Below are 23,726 nucleotides of genomic sequence, written 5' to 3'. Positions count from 1 at the left end.
GTCCATACAACCAGGCTCATGGCCCTTTTCATGGAAAAGAAACATGCAGATACAAAGAAAATAAAATGTTAGTCCAAAATGATGGTTTGAGACAAAGTGGTAGAGACAATGGAAGTTCACTTAGTGGATGTTGTGGGGAAAGTGAGGGAGAGATATTGGAGAAAAGTCAACTCGGAGGTTGTAGAAAAGAGAGAAAGAGAGAGAGAGAGAGAGGGAGAGAGAGAGAGATTATAGAGGGAAGAGAATGGTGGAATAGTCAACAATAATGGGCAGTTAAGAGGGCGAGAGAATGGATTGAAATAAAAAGAATAACTGGAGAAGAAAGTTCAAATAAAGGAGTAGAGTGAGGAGAGAGTAAAAGAAAGTGATAGAGGGAGAAGAAAAATCAAAGAAGGGAGAGAGGGGAGAGAGGGAAGGCGGTTAACCATTTCCCATCACCCTCTCTTTCCCTGTATTTATCTCCCTCGTTCGCTCTCCCTCCCTCCTTTCCTATCGACCTCTCTCCCATTCTCACTTGCTTCTTTTTGTTTTCTTTCCCTCTACCTATCTCTTGCACTCCCATCCCTCCTCTCTCCCTCTCTCACTCTATTTCGTCATTTTCTTTCCCCGTATCTCTCTCCTGCTCTCCCATTCATCCTCTCATTCTCTCTCTCTCGCTCTCTCCCTCTTGTTTTCTTTCCTCTTTCTGTCTCTCACTCTCCCATTTGTCCTATCTCTTTCTCTCTCACCGGGTATCCCTCTCCTTTCTCAAGACCCTCTCTCGCACGTCGTATCCCCTCCTCCCTCTGGTTCTCTCTCGCCCTCTCTCTCACCTTGTCTCCCTCTCTCCCTCTCCTCCTCTGTCACCTTCACTTTCTCTCTCCCTCTCTCTATCAACCTCTCTCGAGCTTTCACTCTCCTCTCTTCCTCTCATTGTATGCTTTCTCACCCTCTTTTTTGCTCTCCTCTCCCTATGTCATTCTCTCTCTCATACTCTCTCCCTCTAGCCTGCTCTCTCTCCCTCGGGAACTCTCTCCATCAGGTTTGCTCTCTCTCTCCCTCTCACTTCCGCTCTCCCTCTCTCACTATATTGCTCTCTCCTTCTTGTACTCTCTTTAGCTACTCCCTCTCTCCCTCCATAACCGTCGTACTCTCCCTCTCTCTCGCACTCTCCCCCTCTCACTCTCTCACTGTCTTACTCTTTGCCTCTCGCATTCTCTCTGTTGCACTATCTCAGTCTCACTCTCACTTTCACACTTTCTCCCTCATGCGTTCTCACTCTCACTCCCTAATTATATTCCTCTCCCTGTCTTTCTCATTGTCCAATATTACTTAGGCTCTAGAGGTGACATTAGTGCAGCGAGGCAACCAAGTCAACTTAACATGGACTTGCACATTGACTATTCAACTTGACCACCCAAAGACCAGACCGGAGCGAGACAAAAACCAGACTACTTCAGATCTAGGTTTAGGTTTTCGGTAAAACCGCTCCAAGACCAGACTATGTCCTTCCCTAATTTCGAATTCTTGTTTACCTTCTACAAGCTCAACACTTTAAGTCTTTACCTACCTTACTTTCTAATTTATATTTGACCTATCCACATCATCCACTCCACTACTCATATTACAACCAATACAATCCATGTCAAATAACTATTTTAACCTCTCAAAACTATTTTAGCCACGTTCATCAGATCACAACCTCCTATTTTATATGTATCTCCTCTCGTCTCATGCAAAACATGATTTAAAGAATATTTTACCCTGAATATCCATTTACTGTGGAAAAAACCATTGGTCATCACTAATGAGTCAAATTAATATATATGTAAATGTGTCAACCTTATTATTGATTAATTCAAACATCAAAGAAAAAATTAACTCCCTAAACTTGAGTTAGTCAACTAGAGCTGTTACTAGGGTTTTTCCTTCTTATGCAAGGGAATTTAGTAAACAAAATCATGACAAGTCTAGGGAGGCAGGTATAATGTTTTTTTGCTTGTATTGATGCAAGTAGCGTTTAGATGTCCTTTTATATCTACTTTAAATATAATATATGACTTGCCAATGCCCCAATGAGGGAGGGGCGCATGGGAATCGAGGTGCTGATGTAACACGACTTGTCGGGATCGAGCGGTGCGCCTTAACACCACAAGGGATGGAGGGCAGAGCGACTGGTGTAAGGCAGCTGCCTCTTTCATTCTATCATCGGATTACGAAGGCTTTAACCACGAAGGCTGTAACTAAGACGGGCTTTAACTAACTACGAACTGACAGACGTGAGCGCCGGCGAGTGGTCCGGCGGGTACTCCTCTCGGAACTAATCTAAGGGACTCTAGACGCGCGTATGGCGCGGGTGAACACTATGGCGCAGGTAGGCGCTGAACGGATCTCGGAATCGTGCACGGCATGGATGTGGGTGGCAGCGCACGATGGCCTGGAACGGTGGAGGCAGGCGAGGGAAGTCGGGTCGGCTAAGGGCAGACGAGGGATGGGTGGACCGTGGAGGGGACTGTGGCGACTAAGGATGCGGAGGGTGGGCGAAGGTGGTGGTGGCGATCAACGGCCATTCAGGCGGCCGAGGGTGGGCGGAGGCGGTCCGAGGCCGGAGGAGGCTAGAGGGGCCGTTGGGCGTCGTAGACCATCGGAGGAGCTGGAGGCCGTTCGACGACCGAAGCGGCCGGAGAGGCCGGAGATGGCAGGGACGAAGGCAGGCTCAGCTGCTAGCAGGCGGCTGTGGGAGGCCGTTGGCCGAGCGGACGGCCGCAGAGAAGGTCGAGGGCGGCCAGGCGGCCGTGGCGACAGCGGAGGCTGCGACAGCCGCGGGGCCCGTGGCGGTCGGAGGCGGCCTTGGCGGCCGGGCAGGCGTAGCTGGCCGGAGATGGCCCGAGGCAGCCTCGCGCAGCCGGAGGCGAAGGCAAGGGGCCGGAGGCGGTCGTACGAGGCTGGAGACGGGCGTGGGTGGTCGAAGGCAACTGTAGGGGAGGCCGCCGGTGGCCGACGGAAGGCCGGAGATCGTCGACTTGGCGGCGGCGGCTTGGAGGTCGACGGGAGCCGGAGTCGACCAAGGGGCGGCCGGGAAAGGCCGTGGCCGACCTGAGAGAAGGTGGACGCGGACACGGGTGATTAGAAGCCACCGTGGTGGCTGGGCGGGCGGAAGTGCCGCGGGGACATGAGGTGATCACGGCGGCCCGTGGAGACTGGAGGGCGGTCGGAGAGGCCAGAAGCCGCGAAGGTTGGTCTGGGCGCATCGAGGCGCCCCACGATAGCGGTCGGGGAAGCTCGGTAGCCCTCAAGGCGGCGGAGCTGGCGGCGCCGGCGAAGTCGGCGGGGGCGCTCCGGCGACGAACAGGACACGATGCCCTAACGCCCAAATCGGGAATGGCAATTTCGTAATTTCGGCCAACTTCCGAAAATAAACTAAAACCTCTCAAAACTCTCAAAAAATTGCCTAAAAACTCATAGAAAACAAAAGGGCTACATTGTGGAAAAACACTTCAACTTCGATTTTTTTCAATTCTTCTTGGGTGCTTTCATACATGGGGCACCCTTCCTTTTATAGGGAAGGAGGGGCCATAACAGTTATGGAAGGTGAAAAGACCCACAAGCAAATAGAAAACAAATGAACAGAAAAAAACAAGGAAGATAATTCCTTAAGGCTTGATGGTCCCCCATCAGGTGCACTCGCTCCTCTCTTGTCCTTTTGTGAGAAATGGCCAATTTGGGCCCATTTCTCTGTTATTTAATGGGGTGTTCATCCCCCTTGAACCCTACTCCGTTTTAGCAGCCCTCAAGTGCTTTTTGTTCATTCTTCTTGTCTCTTCTTCTCTTCTACTATCTCACTCTCCATTGTTTTATCTTCATCACTCTTTGGTGGTTACTCCCTTGGCTTGGGAGTTGAAGAAGTTGCTCTACTGCACCACAGCAGAAGCCAGTGCCCTGCACCGAGAGCCTTGCATGTTGACAACACGCCGGTGAATTAAAGAGGTTCTTGTTATCTGTCTATATACGTTGATACCTATCTCATCTGAGTAGATTCCACATTTCTGCCGTAGCATCTTGGGTCGGTATTTTCTTCAACGAGTTTCAACAAGTGGTATCAAAGCCATTTGGTTGTTTTACTCAGATTTAATATGGCATCGTCTTCATCTTATTTTGATGTTGAGAAGCTAGACAGTTCGTCGAACTTTAACCTGTGGCAGCAGCAGGTGTACGGTTTGTTAATCCAGCAAGATTTGACATTGACGTTGGACGGGCCGAAGCACGATGATGTTACGGCAGCTGATTGGCACAAGTATCAGCAGAAGCCCGTGCGCACCATTCGGTCGTGTTGATCCGATAGTGCTCTTTTTCGTGTTCTTGGCGACAAGGATCCTACGCCGATTTGGGATAAGTTGGCAATGCCCTTTGCATTGAAGTCGATGATGAGAAAGTTGGCGTTGAAGAGAAGATTGTTCGGGCTACGTATGGCTGAAGGTGCTAACTTATCTCTTCATAATAATTATTTTAAGACTTCGAACGATGAAGAATGAAGAGTGATATTTCCGCTTGTTTCTCTTCCCGAGTCGTATGATCACCTTGTGATGACCTTGTTGCATGGAAGTAATGCGCTAGGGCTTGAGAAGGTTATTACAACCTTCATGGAGTATTATGAGCGGAAGAAAGGAGCTGAAGATACCCATGGCGAGGCACTTTACGTGAAGAATGAGAAGGAATGTGGACGGCAAAAGGAGAAGGGGAAGCCGGTAGAGAAGAACTAATTGGTCAAAGTCTCAGACCAATTGATTAAAGTGCGGGACATGCCACAAGTGTCATGGGAAAGGACATCCGAGGAAGGATTGTCCAAAGTTGAAGAATGGGAAGACAGAGGCTGGTGAGGCGAGCACTGCTATTATCGCGAGGGTTGAAGAGGGTTGTAATGGAGACATCTACTCTTCCCTGATCGCGGCTGATGAATTAGTAGACTCGTGGATTCTGGATTCTGGTTACTCTTATCATTTATGTCCTCACACTGACTGGTTTCACTCTTATGCGAGTGCTTCAAGAATCATTTCAATGGGGAACAATGCTCCTTGCAGGGTTGTCTGCATTGGAACGATGAAGATCCAGACGTTTGATGGAGGGATCAGAGTGTTGGGAAATGTGCAGCACGTGTAGAGTTACGGTAGAGTTTGATTTCCCTTGGTTATTTGGAGCCAAAGGTTGCACATTCAAGGCTATGGACGGAGTATTGAAAGTTTGTAAGGGAGCGCTCATTGTGATGAAGGGGGCACGTCCACAAGCCAATATTTACAAGCTTGAAGCGAGCATTGTGATATGTGGAGCTGTAGTTGCTACACCACATAAGCCGATGACGGATGACAAACTCTCGTGGCACTTGCATTCAGGCCATATCAGTGACACCGATATGCAGAAGTTACATACACGAGGACTGCTACCTCAGGTGAGGTCTTGCAAATTAGATTTGTGCAAGTATTGTGTCATGGGCTAACAATGCAAGGTGACGTTCAAGGAGGCAAAGCATGACAATGGCGGTGTCATGGCTTATATTCATGCTGATGTGTAGGGGCCCGTTGACCGATGAGCCATGGAGGTGCTCTGTATTTTCTGACCTTTGTTGATGATTTTTCCAAGAAAGTTTGGGTTTATTTCTTGAAGCACAAGTCGGAGGTCTTCTCGCAGTTCAAGACTTGGTGCGCAAGAGTTGAGAACAAAATGGGGAGGAAGATCAAGGTCTTGCAGACTAACAACTGTACAGAATTTAAAAATTCTGAATTCGATCAATTCTTTTCAGAGCATCGTATTCGGCATCATTTTACGGTGAAGAAGAACCCTCAACAGAATGGCGTTGTGCACCATTACCGAGAGCAAGATGTTTGCGGCTGATGCTGAATTGCCCAAGGAGTTCTAGGCAGTGGCAATTCAGATGGCGGCATATTTGGTGAATAGGTCGCCGAATTCTGCTCGTGATGGAAAGGTGGCTGAAGATGTATGGACTGGAAAACCTATGGACTATTTCTTGTGTATTTGGAGGTCCAGATTATGTCCTTCCATCTGCTGATGAGAGATTGAAGTTAGATCCAAAGTCCAAGAAGTGCATTTTCTTGGAGTATAGCGATGAAGTGAAGGGCTATCGGCTTTGGGATCCGGAAGCGCATAAGATTATTTTCAGCAAGGACGTGATTTCTGATGAAAATCACATGGCGAAGCCTTCCAATGTGCAAGGAGATCAGAATTCAGGTGGCGTCAATGTCCAAGAGATGACTTTGGTGGAGGTGGAGAATGTGCATATTCCACCCAATTCAGTTGACGGTGGAGGATTGACTAATGAGGCCATGGAGAATTCTAAGAGCATTTCTGTTAGGTGGGCGAGGCGAGAGACGATGCCGCTTGCACGTCTTGATGATTATGTGACATTTTGCTTTGTTTGCAGGGAATGGAGAACCAACATCTTTCAAGGAGGCACTGAATTATCCCGAGAAAGAGTAATGAATGCAGGCGATGTCCGAGGAACGCGCATCCTTGGACAAGAACCAAACATGGGAGTTGTTGGAGCTTCTAGTGGGGAAGAGAGCTATCAAATGCAAGTGGGTGTTTAAGAAGAAAGCACCACTTTTCGATGTAGAGCAGCCATCATACAAAGCACGCCTAGTCGTGAAGGGCCTTACTGAGAAACAGGAAGATGACTATAATGAGATCTTCTCACCTGTTGTGAAACACACATCTATTCGCACGGTGTTAGCCATTGTTGCGCATGAGAACATGGAGTTGGAGCAGCTCGACGTGAAGACGGCATTCCTTAATGGTGATTTGGAGGAAGTGATCTACATGCATCAACCTAAAGGCTTCATTGTACCGGGGGTAGAGAACCTTGTTTGTAGGTTGAGGAAGTCCTTGTATGGGCTGAAGCAGTCTCCGAGGCAGTGGTACAAGAAGTTCGACTCATAAAGGGTACGTATTGGCTATTTGAGGTACGAATTTGATTGTTGCGTCTACATGAGGATGTGTGATGATGGTTCTCCTATATATTTGATGCTCTTTGTGGATGATATGCTCATTGCTTTGAAGAATTTACATGAGATTTGAAGGTTGAAGGCATTGTTGAGCAGGGAATTCAAAATGAAGGATCTTGGAGCTACGAAGGAGATCCTTGGAATGGAGATCCATAGAGACCATGTGAACGGTCGTCTATGGTTGATTCAGAGGAGCTATCTTGAGAAGATTGTTGATCTGTTTGGCATGACGAATGCTAAAGTAGTGAATACTCCTCTCGCTAACCATTTCTGGTTGTCCGTTGATTAGAGATCCGAAGCTGCTAGAGACATCGCTGAAATGAAGTCTATTCCCTATGCAAGTGTCGTTGGTTTTATCTCATGTATGCGATGGTTTGTAAAATTCTGAATATAGCTCACGCACTTGGACTGGTGAGCAGGTTTATGAGCAGCTTGGGAATGGAGCATTGGAGCGCGGTGAAATGGATTCTTCGATATTTGAAGGGCACAACTAGGGTGGGAATTCTCTACGACAAAGGGAGTTCACTTTCAGTACGTGGTTATGTTGATGCTGATTTTGTAGGTGGCATTGACAATCAAAGATCCATGACCGGTTATGTGTTTACGGTGGCCGGTGGAGTTGTGAGCTGGAAGTTGACACTTCAGTCGACTGTTGCATTGTCTACAATGGAGAGGAAGTACATGGCGGCAACAGAAGCTGCTAAGGAGGCCTCGTGGTTGAAGGATTTGTTCAAAGAACTCTGCATTGCTCAAGATGGAGTTCCTCTATTATGCAATAGGCAGTGTGACATTTGCTTGGCAAAGAATCAGGTCTATCATGCACGGTCGAAGCACATTGACGTGCGGTATCACAAGATTTGGGAGCTGTCGAACTTTGAGGAAATTATTCTTCAGAAGGTGCACACGGAGGAGAATGTCGCAGATATGTTGACGAAGGTTGTCACGATAGAGAAGTTCAACCATTGTTTGGACTTGGTGCGTGTTGCAGGTACCTTGATGGAGGTGGAGCGCATGTGGCGTGGGAAAGCAACAAGGACACCTAGCGTGACTGGGGTGTGTGCCAAGGTGGAGTTTGTTGGGGTTTGTTAGCCCCCCCATCGCGAAAATGCAAGAGAAAGGGGGCTTGACTTGTCAATGCCCCAATAAGGGAGGGGTGCATGGGAATCGAGGTGCACCCCCTCCCCTCTTATCCTTTGTGAGAAATGGCCCATTTGGGTCCCATTTCTCTATTATTTAAAAGGGTGCTCATTCCCCTTGAACCCTAATCCATTTTAGCAGCCGTCAAGTGCTTTTTGTTCACTATTCTTGTCTCTTCCTCTCTTCTCCTCTCTCTCTCTCTCGCCATTGTTTTATCTTCATCACTTATTTGTGGTTACTCCCTTGGCTTGGGAGTTGAAGGAGTTGCTCTACTACACCACAAGAGAAGCCAGTGCCCTCCACCGAGAGCCTTGCACATTGACGTCACACCGGTGATGTAAAGAGGTTCTTGTTATCTATCTATATACGTCGCCACTTATCTTGTCCGAGTTGATTCTGCATTTCTATCGTAGCTTCTTGGGTCATTGTTTTCTTCAACGAGTTTCAACAAACAAAAAGAGAGTTCTTGCATTGTGAGTGCGGACATCAGTTTAGGATGCTCACACGACAGCCAATTAAGACAAGTTCACACGCTTTAGAATACCAGGTCATGTTGGCTCGAGTAAAAGATACCAATTCAATTTTGACACGCTCGTTTCTAAAAACCTATCCATAGAGCAGATAACGTGAAAACATTGGCAGCCAAGGGAAGAATGGTGAAACTATAAAAGAAGGATATATGTAGATTAATGCTTGCCTTTTCATAAGGGAAAATATTTTCATCATAGAGTTATAACAAATTGTCAATAAATCTCCCAGATTTTACCCTTTCCATGCTCATCGAGTATCAAAGCAATTTTCTCAAATATAATAATTCTTTATTATGTAGTACGACTCAGTCACATGTTAAGATCCACTCAAAGTTTTGCCAAAATATATCTTGCTTTTACTTTTCTATAACTTTTGGATTTTGTTTCCACGCAAATAGGAGGATGACTATTTAGTATCGCTTAAAATGAATATTTAAACAAAGCAAGTGCGAGAGTGACCGATGAAATGTGCAACAACAGTCATTAGCTGGCAGGAGCTAGTCACTGTTGCAAATGGGGACAACGCTGTTAATGACGTTGGACGTATTTGGCCTGTGGTGCCTTATGGCTTTACCATGGCCTGTGGCAAACAACATAGCACCAAATGTTAGGCCTATATTATTGCTAATTGAAATCCTCGCAAAATTCCCCCATATCAGGCATTATTGTCAGAACTAAAATTAATTCAAAAAGTTATTAGGTTTATACAAGAACCAAAAGTTCATTTTTCAGTACCGAATATCTAGGCATATGAACCTTAATATGGTTACTATGAAAATTTTGAATTTTTAATACATTTTTCAATACCTTATCGTAATGCCTCTACCCTTATTATGTGGTTTTTATCTTTTGGGTTTTAGTTTTTGGGTAATCAGACCTTTGAGATTAATATGTAACCCTATTTTTTGCTTTATACGATATTGAATAAGCTTATATTAGTTTCAAGTTTATTTGTTGGCTATAAATGCTTGTGAGGAGCATGGCCAACATTTGACTCAGGAGATAAATGAATTTTGGGTTAGTCTTATCAAACCTCCAGGTCTGGCCATATTTGTTAAGGACCCAAGGACAGGATCCCGTAGTGACAACCGATAAAGCCAGTATTCATAAAAACTATGTCGACTTAGTTGGAAACTTTCTTTATTCAGAGTGTAGGCTGACTGATATCTTTATTCAAAGATGAGTTACCTTCATTGATGCGGAGCCAATCCACCTCGTTAAATGCTTCTTTACTCGTAAATGCTAATTCTCGTAACAAATAAACATGCAAAACCCAATAATATTTAGGTTAATGGTCCCCTAAGGGTTATAAACCATCCCACATCTGACATAAATATCTCAATCTTCGGACTGATAGTTGAATTGTAATGATATTTGGTAAAGTGGAAGACATAGTATCTTTTCCTTTATCGTCATAAAACCTTTTTTGACTTATGGTATTTCTAATTGTAAACATTATTAAATTCCACTATATGGCGGATAACAAGGCCGTCATATCAAAAGAGGAGAAAAAATGATAAAAAGTGACCTCATCAAAAGAAATATTGGGTCCTCAATTTCTTTTGAATTTTATTTGTTCTTATGAACTCATTCCATGTTTAAACTGTAGGGTCGTATGCATATTTTTCTGTACATGTATATCAAAATGGCTTGTTTGATGCTCCCTGACTTAAACATGAGCAATAGTGTCCAATGAGCTGTGGTTGATGGAGTGCACCCAAGCGTCCTCAACAACACATCATCGGAACCATCATCGGAGCCATCATTGTCGACATCAGCATCACCGTCGGTCCGTCTCCAGCCCGACGGGCACGCCAAAGCGTCCGCGAAGGCGCTCGGGTTTAAATACCCTAAGTAGAGCACGTGCATTTCTGTATCTTCACATTTTTCTGTTATCTCTTCTTTGGTTTAATTTCTGTGCTGTGTTCGTCACGATGAGTGCCCTCACTCGTCGTGACGTGTCCGTATTGTTTTAATTTTGCATCATTTTCTTTTTTTTAGTTTCTTATTTATGTTGTAAAATGGGGTCTTTATTGGGCCGCATGTTGGACTTTTTGTAAGGGTCCCATCATGGCCCTATATAAGGACATGATGAGCCCCACGTTCAGAATCAGAGCTGGAAGTTGTGTATTAGCAGTTATTCACGTCCAGGTTTCCCCTGGAGGAAGAAGAGAGGGAAGGAGAGGAAGTAGAAGAGGAAGAAGAAGGAAGATGAAGGGAGGAGGAGGCTAAGGGGGAATAGAAGAAGACAAGGTAATTCGTTGGACAAGGGACATCAACTTTCCCCCCTTGGCGGCGCTGCGATAGTGAGTGGCAAACCTGCAATGGGCGTGACATTGCCCAGCCGCTGCGTTACTCCGCATTCACAAATATCTTCATATCTAGGTGACGGATTCCCGTGCCATTGTCCGGTGTCACCATACTCCCTATGGATTTGCAAGCCATCGCTCGTCAACTTGACTCACCTGCGCGTCATTTGCTTTGCTGTCAATTATTGAAGAAACTTGATGATTTGGATTGTTCACGTCATATGCATGGCAGCGCTTTGAAATAGTGTGCTCGTGACATATCCTAGTGCAGTCTGTTGACCGCGCGCATACGCATTCTCGCGCGTAGTTGCATCTACTGATCAGTCTCTATGGTCATCGCCCTGTGACCGAACGTCCCCCATGAACGGTTCGGTGCATCCAATAGTCTCCATCACTCCTTCCGCCAGTGTTTGTACACCTGCAATGCAGTCCGTGCCATTCCATTGACTCCTGAACATCGCTCGGGCATTGTATGAATCTCCTGGCCTGCAACTGCCGACCGCACTGCCCTCACTTGTTGTTTGACCGGCTGTGCCGTCTGCCCGAACTCACTAGTGCAATTGATATACACGACGGCTGAGCCCTACCAGTGTGCATCTAGCCATGTTCACGAGTCACTCACTATATGAGACACTACAACGTACCTCTCCTCAACGCTATCGGTGTGCAGCCACTCTCCTTACAGCCTGGTCTTCGTCCTTCTTCTACGACTACTGCTATAGTGTCACACCTCCTCCACCTAACGAGCCTCGCTTGAGTCTTCCCGGGCACCTCTCATCTGTCCAACTCGCGCCGGACCGTGCATTGATGAAGACATTGATGACGAATGCCGCTCTGACTAGGTACGCCGTTCCCCTTGCTCATCAATTTAATTATGTCTTTCAGTATATTTTTTTTTTGACTGCACTCCTCCATGCTCGGGTTAGATTAGGTGAGAGGAATTAAGCGAGAGAAACTACGTGTTGAGCGTCCTTCCAAGTATGGGCTGAGCCTATCTGTTACGTGCGAGCCCCTACGGATGTGTTCTCTTCGGCGCCGTGGTTGCCATCGTCGTTGCGACAAGCATCTGAAGGTCACCATTACCGTCACCAATCGTGTGCTTCGGAGATTGGAGTTTGGCGAATCATCACGAGTCACGGCCTGCACGTACCTTCTCCTAGGTTACAACGCATCACATAGTTACATTCACTTAGTGATTTACCCCTCAGACGATGCCATTGACGACGTCCGACATCAGTGGTTCACTATGTATTTATTTAAAATACTATTATGCTTCCAACTTGTAACATACAATATATTTGACACTAATCATACTTGTCACATGGTGGTGATAGGTAACATTTTGTCTCTATGATTTCAGATTATTGACTATGCCCCGTATAAATTCAATAACCATAAGAACAATGATAAAATACTGATGAACAGCAGAATATGATGGTAAATAAGTACCTCATGATGTAAAATATATAAACTACAATAGAAAATTCATCTGTTACCTTTATAAATCAGAATTTTAAATAACATTTGATACATTTTTTCTGCACACTATCTTGCGGCGAAATGAAACTTTTTATCTGATATTCATTTTTAAATTAATAATTGAGGAACCTTATCCACAGACCAATGTGCCAATTAAAATGCATGTATAAGGACACGTTGAGACAAAAATATGTTTTGAACATTTCCATGAAAAAGGTTCTGACTGTACGTATTATTATGAGAAAGTATATGAAATATAAAAAAATATAAATTTCAGGTTATTTCTAATAAAAATTTCCTTATGCGTGCACCCGACATGTTATGGTACTATTTCATTAGCTTGATTCACAAGTTTTCTAAAAAAATATAACAAGTATTTTCATACGTGGAATAAGTTTGTATAGTCCGTTAGATTGAGTTCGTGTACACAATGAATCATTAGTAAAAAGATTTAGATATTTGGTCAGATCATAGTTCTGAATTATCAGCCAAATGACATTTCATTTGCTTGAAATTGGTATGCAGATAATACTAATTCAACTTAATAAATTCATACAAAAAAGTAAAAAATATAATAAATCGTTTGATTATAACTTGAGAGAAACTTATCCAATAAATGTTCTCTGTATAACGGATTATGAGACTGCAATACCAAGTAAGATTCACTAGTTCTGCAGTTTAGTGAATAGTTTTTTTTACTAAGCAACATGGAGGATCTTACCAAATAATATTCACCTAAAATTATCGATAACAACCAATTAAATAAACATTTGAATTAAGTTAAAGTTCCATAAAAATCACCACTGCATTTTGATTGGGTCACTTTACCTGACATAGAAGCAAATGTTTACTCATGGAAAGTATTAAATATATTTCTCTTTAAATATTTATATTGCGTGTACAAAAAATGTTATATTGATGGCTACATAATATATTATAAGATCATTTGTACGTGAAAATTTTGATTTAAAATAGACTTAATAGTTCATAAATGTGATTTAGATTTCTATTAATTTCCCAATATTGTGGAAAATTTAAGTGTAATGTGATAAACATATCAGTCTACCCTTTAATGGGACAACTAAGATGCATATGTAATATTTTTTAATCTAATTTGTGTTTTGCGGGCTTTAATTATATATGTTTCTCAACCATATTGTGATGACGGCATAGTTTTTTTTAATAATATGAGTCTAAAGTGGTATAATGTATTCTCACTCTAGACTGTAATCACTGAACTGTGATAAAGCTATGTCATGTTTCTTATACTTATTATAAATGGTTGTAAGCCTTATTTAACCCCATTATAAAGCTACACACACAAATGTGAGTCATCCAATCTCAATTTTTTCATCCATCTCGAATATTGGTAGAGGAGCAGCAAAAATCATTGTTCCTTTTACACGTATTACAAGTATGATTAATGATATGGCCCTTTTCTGTTGTTTCAAAAATCATTAAACTTAAATACAAGCCTATAGCATATGGTTGTATATTTGTAATAGGCAGAACCAAGTCAGGTTAAAAAAAATAAAAAATAGAAACCTAAAAACAATAAAGTCGTTTAACTCAAATACAAACATATAGCATATGTCTGTATATTTGTAATTGGCAGACCTACGTCAAGTGAAAAAAAAATAAAATAGAAACCTAAAACTAATAAAGTATAAATGGTTTTAAGCCTTATTTAACCCCATTATAAAGCTACACACACAAATGTGTGTCATCCAATCTCCATTCTTTCATCCATCTCGAATATTGGTAGATGAGCAGCAAAAATCATTGTTCCTTTTACACGTATCACAAGTATGATTAATGATATGGCCCTTTTCTTTTATCTCAAAAATGATTTAACTTAAATACAAACATGTAGCATATGGCTGTATATTTGTAATTGGCAGAACTAAGCAAGGTTAAAGATTTTAAAACACATTAAATGTTGTTTTATTGAACAATATATTCATACTTGAGGGTTCAATTGATTTCCAGGATCAATTTAAATTTAAATCTTTACAAAATATGATCACATATTAATTTTTCATTATAAAATAAAAAATATTAATTTTATACTTAGATGAACACTATATTATTTAATTTTTATATTTATTTAGATGCCAAAATATAGGGGATTAGTGCTTGAGAGTTGGAGTATACTAAAAGGGTGCCGAAACTGACACAAAGACATTCAGTATAACCCACACAAACCATATATAATCCATACAATGTAATGCATAACCCTTAAGTACGAATCAGGTTTTCATCTGCATTATATTCAACTAACGCAGTAGACCTATCAAGACAAAGTATACGCAAACAGAGTATACGCAAGATAAGCCCAATTATAACAATTTTATTTGTTTTCTTCTTTTTTTAAAAGTAGTTTAAATGCATGTCAGTTTTCTTCTATAAGTATTGTAGGACATTGAGGCATACAAGTCAGAAAAAAGGAATATGTTAATAACATCATAACGTTCACAAAATATTACATCATCCTCTTCTAGTTCCCAAATGCAAGGGTAACCTTCATGCAATATTTATTTTTTTAATAAATATATTTTGGAATTCAGTTTAATAAAGTTTTACCTATCGAATAACAATAAGGTTTTCACAACACAAGAACAATAGATTACTGTTATTTCCCCCTCGCCTTCTTCATGGCTGTCATTGTCTTATCCATCTTACCCTTGTAGGAAGGGTTGTATCCTGGCCCTTCTTTGATGAATGATGGTCTTTAAGATCCCAACATCATGTTGAGGATCTTTGAGCTATCTGCATGTTTTTTTATTTTCATGGCTAAGTCATCTCTCACAGTTCTATCCATTCCATGTGGAATAAGTTCTTCTAATTCTTCCGTCAACTTATGCTATAAATAAGATGCTTGTCATAGGTTAGAGGATGTGCAAAGTTTGAATCCCAGCAATTTTTCTTTCAATCTTGAAATACTCTGCACCAAAAACCACGATTTCAGTTTATATGGACTTGTATCTATGTCAGAAAGAAATGATATCTTCAAAAAATGCTAAAAAATGAGTTAATTGCTTAAAGGATGGAGAGATCTCCCTAGCTTTTGGACGACAATTTTCAAAGGCCAGGGAGAAGGGAGTTTGAAGTTAGGGCTCAAAACTGCATATATGGACATGGAAATCTGAAAGGGCCGAATGGTAATCTGTCGAATGTCCAACTGTCATATTTATTTATTATAATTAAGCAATACAAGCTAGTAATCATTTTGATTTCAATTTGTTATATTTACAACTTTTCTATCAGTTCAAAATACCTTTCAAGACTTAAGAGCAAAAACTGACTGTTATGCCAAGGACTTTATTGATGTCGGATGTTGCTGATGGCCTCGTGCGACGTGTGATCCACTGAGGTGTACATGATGAGGTGAAGTTCTATATGAGTGTACGTGCAGGTCTGACTTGTAGGAAATAGTTGAGTTCCGAGCTCTAGGGTGGGCGACGGATGGTGACGAATGCAACCTTTTGACCCCCGTCGTAGCTACGACGATGACTATAGCGCCGAAATGGAATAATTTATTAGTGCTCAAATGTAACGAATGGGCTCAGCCCGTACCTAGGAAATCATTCGTGACGTAGTTTTGTCGTTAACTTCTCTCACCTATTCTAATCCAAACGTGGTAGGGTGCAACTGAAAATATACTGAAAGAAGTAATGTAACTGATGAGCAAGGAGAACGATGTACCTGATCGGTGGTGGCACTCGTTGTCATCATATTTGTCGGGGTCCAAAGCGGTGCAGCTGATAGATAGAGGCATGCTGTTGAAGGGCATGGCTTGATTCGATAAACGGTGATGGCACCGCGCTGGAGCGAGGTATTGAAGAGCAAAGTCGATGAGGGGAATAGCGAGGCAGTTGAAGGCGGCTCGAGTGATAGCTGCGGCTGACAAAGCAACACATGAGAACAGCGCCAACATGAGAGGTGCACCCGTATCTGTGGTTCATAGCACACGGAGGGGCCGGACATTGTCCGTCGGTGCAAGGGTAGTTGTCACATAATGCTCAACCACGGTAGTGGCTGAGGTGACTATCGCAGCAACAGATGCGACTGCTTGGGTGGGGCGCGTTGGCGGTGACAATATTCACAAGTTACGTAATGGCTAATTCGGGCTGGTCAGCATGAACGCCTGGCGTCAAACATGCCTGATTGCATGTTGTACATGCATTATTGACTACCACGAACATAGACATAATGGAGAAATCACAACAGATTGGCAGATTGATGTGGGGACTTTCGCAGCAAAGAGGGGGGGTCAGTGATAGAGACCTTTGCATACGGTCAGTGATGGATCACCGCGCAGTGCGTCGAATACCACAGGATGCAACACTCTTGGCAGGCTGAGCACTTGGCAGATCTGGTGACTCAAGTGTGTGCATCAGAGTACCCTCGTCCGTTGTGTCAGGACACGGCCACATGCTTGTGGTCGACCTTTCTCTATGAGGCATTGAATGGTCAGCCAGATCGAGCGCTTTTGCAAGCCACTCAATGGACCACCGGCGTCGTGGTGCGACGGCCAGTGATATAGTGCGACAACCAAACGTGAAACAGTCATTTATGGGGCATCGCTCATTCAACCAGGAGTCATGATCTATAGACAATGCATACACTAGGTGGGACCCCCCGAGGATCAACTACATCAAAGCGGCAAGCGTGTACCATTGAGTTCACCACACAGCTGGACAACAATCACCTATGCAGTCCTTCTGTCGTGTGGCATTTTGGTGAAGGTTTGGACGGGCTCGAATTATACAGGCAAGACACTCAATTCTCATACTGTTCCACTACTCGCTCACCTACCTCTAGCCCAAGCGCAGTGGAGCGCAATCGATAGTATACTGCAAGAAATAATATAAGAAGAAAGGGGGGGGGGATGACGTACTTTGTCAAAGGGGTCATTCGTGGGCTGCTCGTTTGTAGGATCTTCGATGATGTAAAGACCCGTGCGGGCAAGGGCAGAGAAGGCAAGCTTGGAAGTAGCATAGTTTAGCATGACAACAGTTAGAGACACCGTGCTGGAGCAATGGTACGGAGGTCAAAGGCATGGACGGGGAGAAGGGGCGATATGACGACACAATCAGATGACCACGACCGGGCGGGTCCGACTAGAGCAACGGGGCAACATGCGTAGAGCGCGTTGGTTGGCGTTCTTCGAGCAATTCAAGACGATGGGTTTGGCTGAGCTGGGGTGAGGGAAATTGCTGAAGAGTTTGACGCCTGACGTAGCGTGAGGTGCTAGTGACGACTTGTGGCCCTGGCATCCGCAAGCGGCAATGTTAGCAGCTATAGGAATGGGGTAAACTAAAGTAGGTAGCGTAGGGTGTCACTATAGTTGGGCTTATCCCCCGTCACTGTCAACACCGTGGATAGTTGAGCTGAAAACTTGGTTGTCAGATCGTGCTGGCATTCGCTGAGATTGCAGAACAGTTCAAACAACATGATGGCGCTTGATTAGGTAGTGTGACCCCATCGATTTGGGTGGATGATTTGCTGACCCTAATAGGGCCTCTTCACCAGCAGCGCTAAGCGTGTGGACTCCCGTCGGGCATCCCCTGGCAGCACGTGTCGTTGAGAGGGATCACACCACCTGTTCAGTCTACGCCAGCATTGACTCCAAGTGGTGAAGCCAATCGAGAAGCAACCTGCCAGTCTGATCTGATGTGCAGTGTGGGACAACAGCACCGTGTTGGTAGCTAAGGGCCTCGAAAAGTCTCTAGCCGCCTAAGGCCTAAGAGAATCGTTACGCAGATGGGCTAACGCCCGTTTTATGGCCTTGATTGTTGACCACCAATGAAGAGTCCACAACTCGATGTAGAATTAGTGATGGCGTCTATGCAAATGTGTGAAGGATCTGGGACAAGAAATGCGCCGTGTACTGAACACTAGATGATGGATCTGCACGTTCTCACTTCCTCCCTTCTTCCTTCTCCTCCCTCCCTCTTTTTCTTCTCTTCCTCCTCTGCCCCTTTCATGAGACTGAGGTAAAAAAGGAAACACAAGTTAACTTCCATAATTGCCTGGTCAGTCTTGTCTAGGGCGCCACCTCTTCCCTTAAGTATTGAAACAAAGATGGGCCCATAGAAACGTCCACGGGGAGAGGGGGTGGGGAGGTCCACTAACGTACCCATCTGTAAGGGACCGCTATTCCAACCAAATAAAAGGGACAGGGGCACATGACAAGAGGGGCACATTATGACACGACAAATATGACTATAGAAGACCAAAAACCCAAACGTGGCTTAACAAAAGACGGCGAATAGAAACCAAAACTGAATAAAGATATGGGTGTGATTTCACCCGAGATATTTGAATTCGGCTGTCATCATTTACACCTTGTTGTGTCACTCGATCAGGACGCTAACTGGTGGGCCGTTGATCACGAGAATGACGGTGCAGAGGACATCTTTAAAGGAGAAACATGACGCACTCCATCAGTCCTCCTAGGGTGGGAAGAACTGGCCTCTGGCGAGTTGGGGTAGCTAGTGTTGACAGCTGAAGTAGGCCTTGTTGTAAGCAACGTAACTCACCTTTCGTGGTGCATGAGTCATCCACACCTACACATCTCTTCTAATGCACCAAAAGCTTTTGTGATACCTCATCCCCTGCATTGTTAATTACCCTCTATAGTATACAATCGACTGACTCATGGCAATCGGGCAAAAACAATGAGGGAGTGGTCATGAAAAACTCACACACACTGAAGGGTTTAGAAAGGCTGGGTCAGAGGGGAGAGAAGGACAGATCCAGGTGTGCCACATTAAATGTGGAGCTGGTCCCCCGTGAGGGAGGGACTTCAAGTATGTAGGCATGATTGTCCACTCGTTGGAGGACCAAGAACGGGCTGGCACTACAAACATGTAGCGTTATAGCCGAACTGTGAGAATAACTAGCTAGCCTTAGTGGCACCATCACTTGGTCTCCCACATCGACCACTAAGGGTCGGCGATGCAAGTCGGCAGCCTACCTATACGATGCATGTAGATCCATGGTTCTAGCATGACGATGTTGTTGATGATGATGCAAGGGCAAAACATGATGGACGAATGCACGATGATGATGATCTACAGATGCTATGGTGTGGGGTTGATGAGGAATATTGCCATAGGCGATCTTAGATGGACTTAGCCTAATGGTGCAAGCCTCTAAGGAGTTCAGCGTGCATTGGGTGCGGGGAGTGGGCCAATGGTGTTAGACCATTGTTCGATGCACGGCACGACGTTTATGTCGTGGGCATGTTGTACCATCTACCTCTAGGAGAAGACTGTAGGGATCGTCTCGGGACTCCAACTCTGCTGAATGAGTCTAGGAAGGACGACATACCCTTGCTCGAGGCGGGTTGCTGAGTGTAGCGTGTTCGGCCGAGCATGGCGGGATGTTGTCGATATCGCATCCCCGTGTGAGATAGTAGACGATCGTTAGCCCGACCATTCTAGTCAAGGAACTTTTTGTTGCCAGTTTTGTGGTCTAAGGGTACCATGTGACCCATCTTCCCAGATGCATGAACGAACATGTGATCATCCTACTAGCTATGATGACCTCATGGTCATATATCCGTTGACGACCTAAGATGATACTTCCTACTGTCATAGAAAGGACGCCACAAAGGATGGCCTCATCATACATGCTCACCTTGAACAAGATGTGGCATTGTAGCTTCACCAGCAAGGACGAAGCGTCAATCCAAAACAAGCCATAGGGAGTCAGATGAGACATAATCGCCAACCCTAGTTGGGTGACCATCGTGTCCCATATGGCATTGATACTACTCCCGCTGTCCACGATCAACTTACACACTTTGTTGTTGATCTTGACATAAATGTAGAAGATTGAGGTTCAGAGGGCTATATCGACCATTGGGTCTGTCCTTAGAGGGATAGGCACAGGGCTGACCTGCGATGTATCTCAGGGTGGGATTGACATCCCACTAGTGGTTGGGCAATAAACCGCTATGCTAGTGAGTTACCGGACACTAGGGTGGGATTGGCGTCCCTCTAGTGGCATCCCACCCATTCACGATCTCCTCATATGCATGGCAATGATCGTTGGGTAGAGGCTCCATCTTTCCTATCTGGTCATGTTCGACCTCCACCCGTATCGATCAAGAGGGCTAGAGACGAACAGTGCCTAGCTCGTTGCCCTTTCCCTTGGCACTTGAAGCATGGGGTATGTGCATCATTTATAGTTGTGCTGCAGGCTGTAGTGTCGGTAGTGACGGCCCAAGCTGGTGGAGCGGAGCTGACTAGAGTGGCAGGGGTGCTTCCTTGCCCTCCGACATTTTAGGTAACCTAGGCCATCGTAGATGGGGTATTTCGAGCGGGTGTGGCTCGGGGTGTAGCATGAGTAGTATGGGTTGGTGAGCTCATCACTCGAATGCTCCATATGCTCCACTATGTGATAGGCTTTGTTGACCTTTTAAGGTTGCGTTTAAGCACCTAACTACGCAGGAGCACCCGTAGCCCATTGGCAAACAAACCGATGATGATTTGGGGTCCTCCATGTACCGACATCGTATATACTAATCCTCAAAAGCCTCAATATATTCCGTCACAAAAAGTCAACCTTGCCTAAGATCAAGCTACGTGAGGAATAGTGTCATCTGATATTGACAAGGTACATACTTGCACCTCAACTTGTGCGCCATCGCGATCAATGATGTAATAGGTCATCCTCGTCGCTCGACGGTGACTCGCTCGTTGTCTTAAAAGATCTTGGCCTGATTGCCAAGTGTCGTGTCTACACACTCAACGCACAATTCGTCGACCATGTAGTACCAATGGAAATAGGAATTAATGTTTGACTACATGTTGATGAATTCCTTTGGCTTCCTCGACCCTTCGAAGACGGCAACACCAGCTCAAACACTCTTCTAAATCTAGGCACAGTGTTCCTCTCGTTAGCGTGTGTGGTCGCCAAGGGGCCGTTCGGGCACCAAGTAGTCTCCATGATCTGGATCGGCATGTTGTCGAAGCAGGGTCGGGCAGTAGTCGTGGTCATCCCAACATTAGGGATGGCCGATGATGACATGCAAATTAAAGCTAATAAAAATGCACTTTTTATCATATTTATGGGCTTTCAACATTTAAAAACACAGAAGTTTAGTGTATGTTATCATGATTTTACATTAGAACAAGACATTTTGTAATTTTCAGGAGAAACAATACTTTTGATAGGTCCGCCTTGTTCCCGTGGTCATAGGCCCAAACAAGGTCGTTTCAACAAGTTCGTATCCTCGGTCATTGTGCTGGACGTGATCATCTTGAGCGGATATGAATGATTTTTGATGCCAATCTTTATCAAAATCAAGGCAGAACCTAGCTCTGATACCATTGTTGGGTTCTAGAGGCCTTGACATGGATGTACAAAAACCAAACGATTCGCAACGGAAGACTTGAACAAATTGAACGGCATCAATAATATCATTGAAACAGAGTACCTTTGCACGGATTGCATCCGTGATTTCTTGGTTCCTAGAGTGAGACGAGTCAAGCTGCTCACGTGTGCAGCCTCTAGATGTATCAACATGATCCTCGGCACATCGAATCTCCTCCTTCTCTATGGTGAGCCCCTTTCTACCTCCACCATCTTCGTTATGCCATTCCGATCTCATCAGGCATGGAGAAGCGGTATGGGGAGAGTGGAGATGAAGAGGAAGGCCCTTGAACAATTCTGGCCTCGGTGAATTTTGTTATGGGTCTTCCCCTATTTATACTAAGTTTGTATTTTTCATAAAAACCCCCAAAAACTTTAGTATATCTTTTGATGTCTCAAAGACCATTTACGTGTGACCCTCTAAGCCCATGGATCAGTCTAGTTAGTGACTCTTGCAGCTCGCCCAATAACCTTTATTGGCCTTCCGAATTAACCAACTATATCATCATATAGTTTAACTAATGTTGGATCAATTTAACCCAATCCATAGATCGAGTCTCCAACACGTGGGGTTGCACGTTACATCTTGTGTTCTAGAAGATACAACGTGTGTATCGGTTCACTGATGGAGCGTGTTTGTCATCGGTTACCATGCATGTATAATCCCCCCTCCCCTTGAGGCTCCTTGGATGACTTAGGGTATGGTCAACTGTCAAACCCTAATCGGTCATCCGAGTCAGTACTAATACATTCGGAAATCATCAGAGAACACCTTTCTGATATTTCACTACCTTGGCTAAGGACTTCATGGCATCATCTTCCTTGAGTTGTCACCTCTTATACCAAGAGTGAATGATCCCATCTTGACCACTCAATCGTCTTTGTGAACTTCTTGATGTACCCAAACAAAGACCGTTTAGAATCTCATGAGTAGAGACTCGTTGGCCATTGTCAAAGCACAAGTGTCCGTCCACGAGACATCTTTGGTGTCCCAATTCTAAGGACGACTTAAACAACTGTGACGGGAATCAACCTGAATGATAGGTTGGTATAATACCATTCAGGATTCGTACGGATCAATTTAATGAACTCTTTCAACTAAACATTACCCACTATCTATCATTAGTATCTCCACACTAACTGCTACGGGACCGGCCATACTCATCATATGAGTAAGGCTAGGAAGTGCTATTCTGTCCTGATGCTTTGATGTCATTCTCGCGTAACCTTTGAATAGGAATGTTTAAAAAATCTTCTTAAAGACTAGTGATCTTCCTATTATGATCTCGTCATAAATCACTAACCCTGATCATGTATTCACGGGCTTCATTACAAGCATCACACGTGCACTATAATGAATATGTTGTGTTAATGAACACGTAATGAGATGTGGAATGGGCAATTGGCTTGCCGACCACATATATTTCCATCAGTACACATGGTCCTAATTGTGCTGTAAGTATCGTCTATCACAAACACGAAGATCTTGTGGGTCGTGTGCGGGGTGTCAGGCGGGGCATTGCTTTCAATGCTCCCCTTCTTGCTTTACCTCATCACATTGGCAACTCGTATACTCTTGGTGCTGCGCAACCCATGGTGGGTCGCCGCCATGCTCTAGAGCCACGGGCTTCGGTGCAATGGCGGGTACTGGATGTACCACGGGGCATGCAACCAACTGTTGTCGTGTTCCGCGACGGTAGTGAATCTGAGGAGATATGCTCCGCGCTCTTTGGACAAGTCCTCTCGAGGTCTGTGTTGCTGGTGTGATCTTCCTCAATTCCATCCTCCGCCTCGGCCATGTGTGGCAGGGGCCAACGGTGTGGGCTCATCCATGGCATCTTTCTTGTGCAGGCGGCAACTCGTCGTTGCTCCCTCCTTGTTGTCACTAGGTA

Source organism: Wolffia australiana, chromosome 2 (assembly GCF_029677425.1).
Source record: "Wolffia australiana isolate 7733 chromosome 2, ASM2967742v1".
NCBI lineage: Eukaryota > Viridiplantae > Streptophyta > Magnoliopsida > Alismatales > Araceae > Wolffia > Wolffia australiana.
This window is presented reverse-complemented; position numbering follows the sequence as displayed.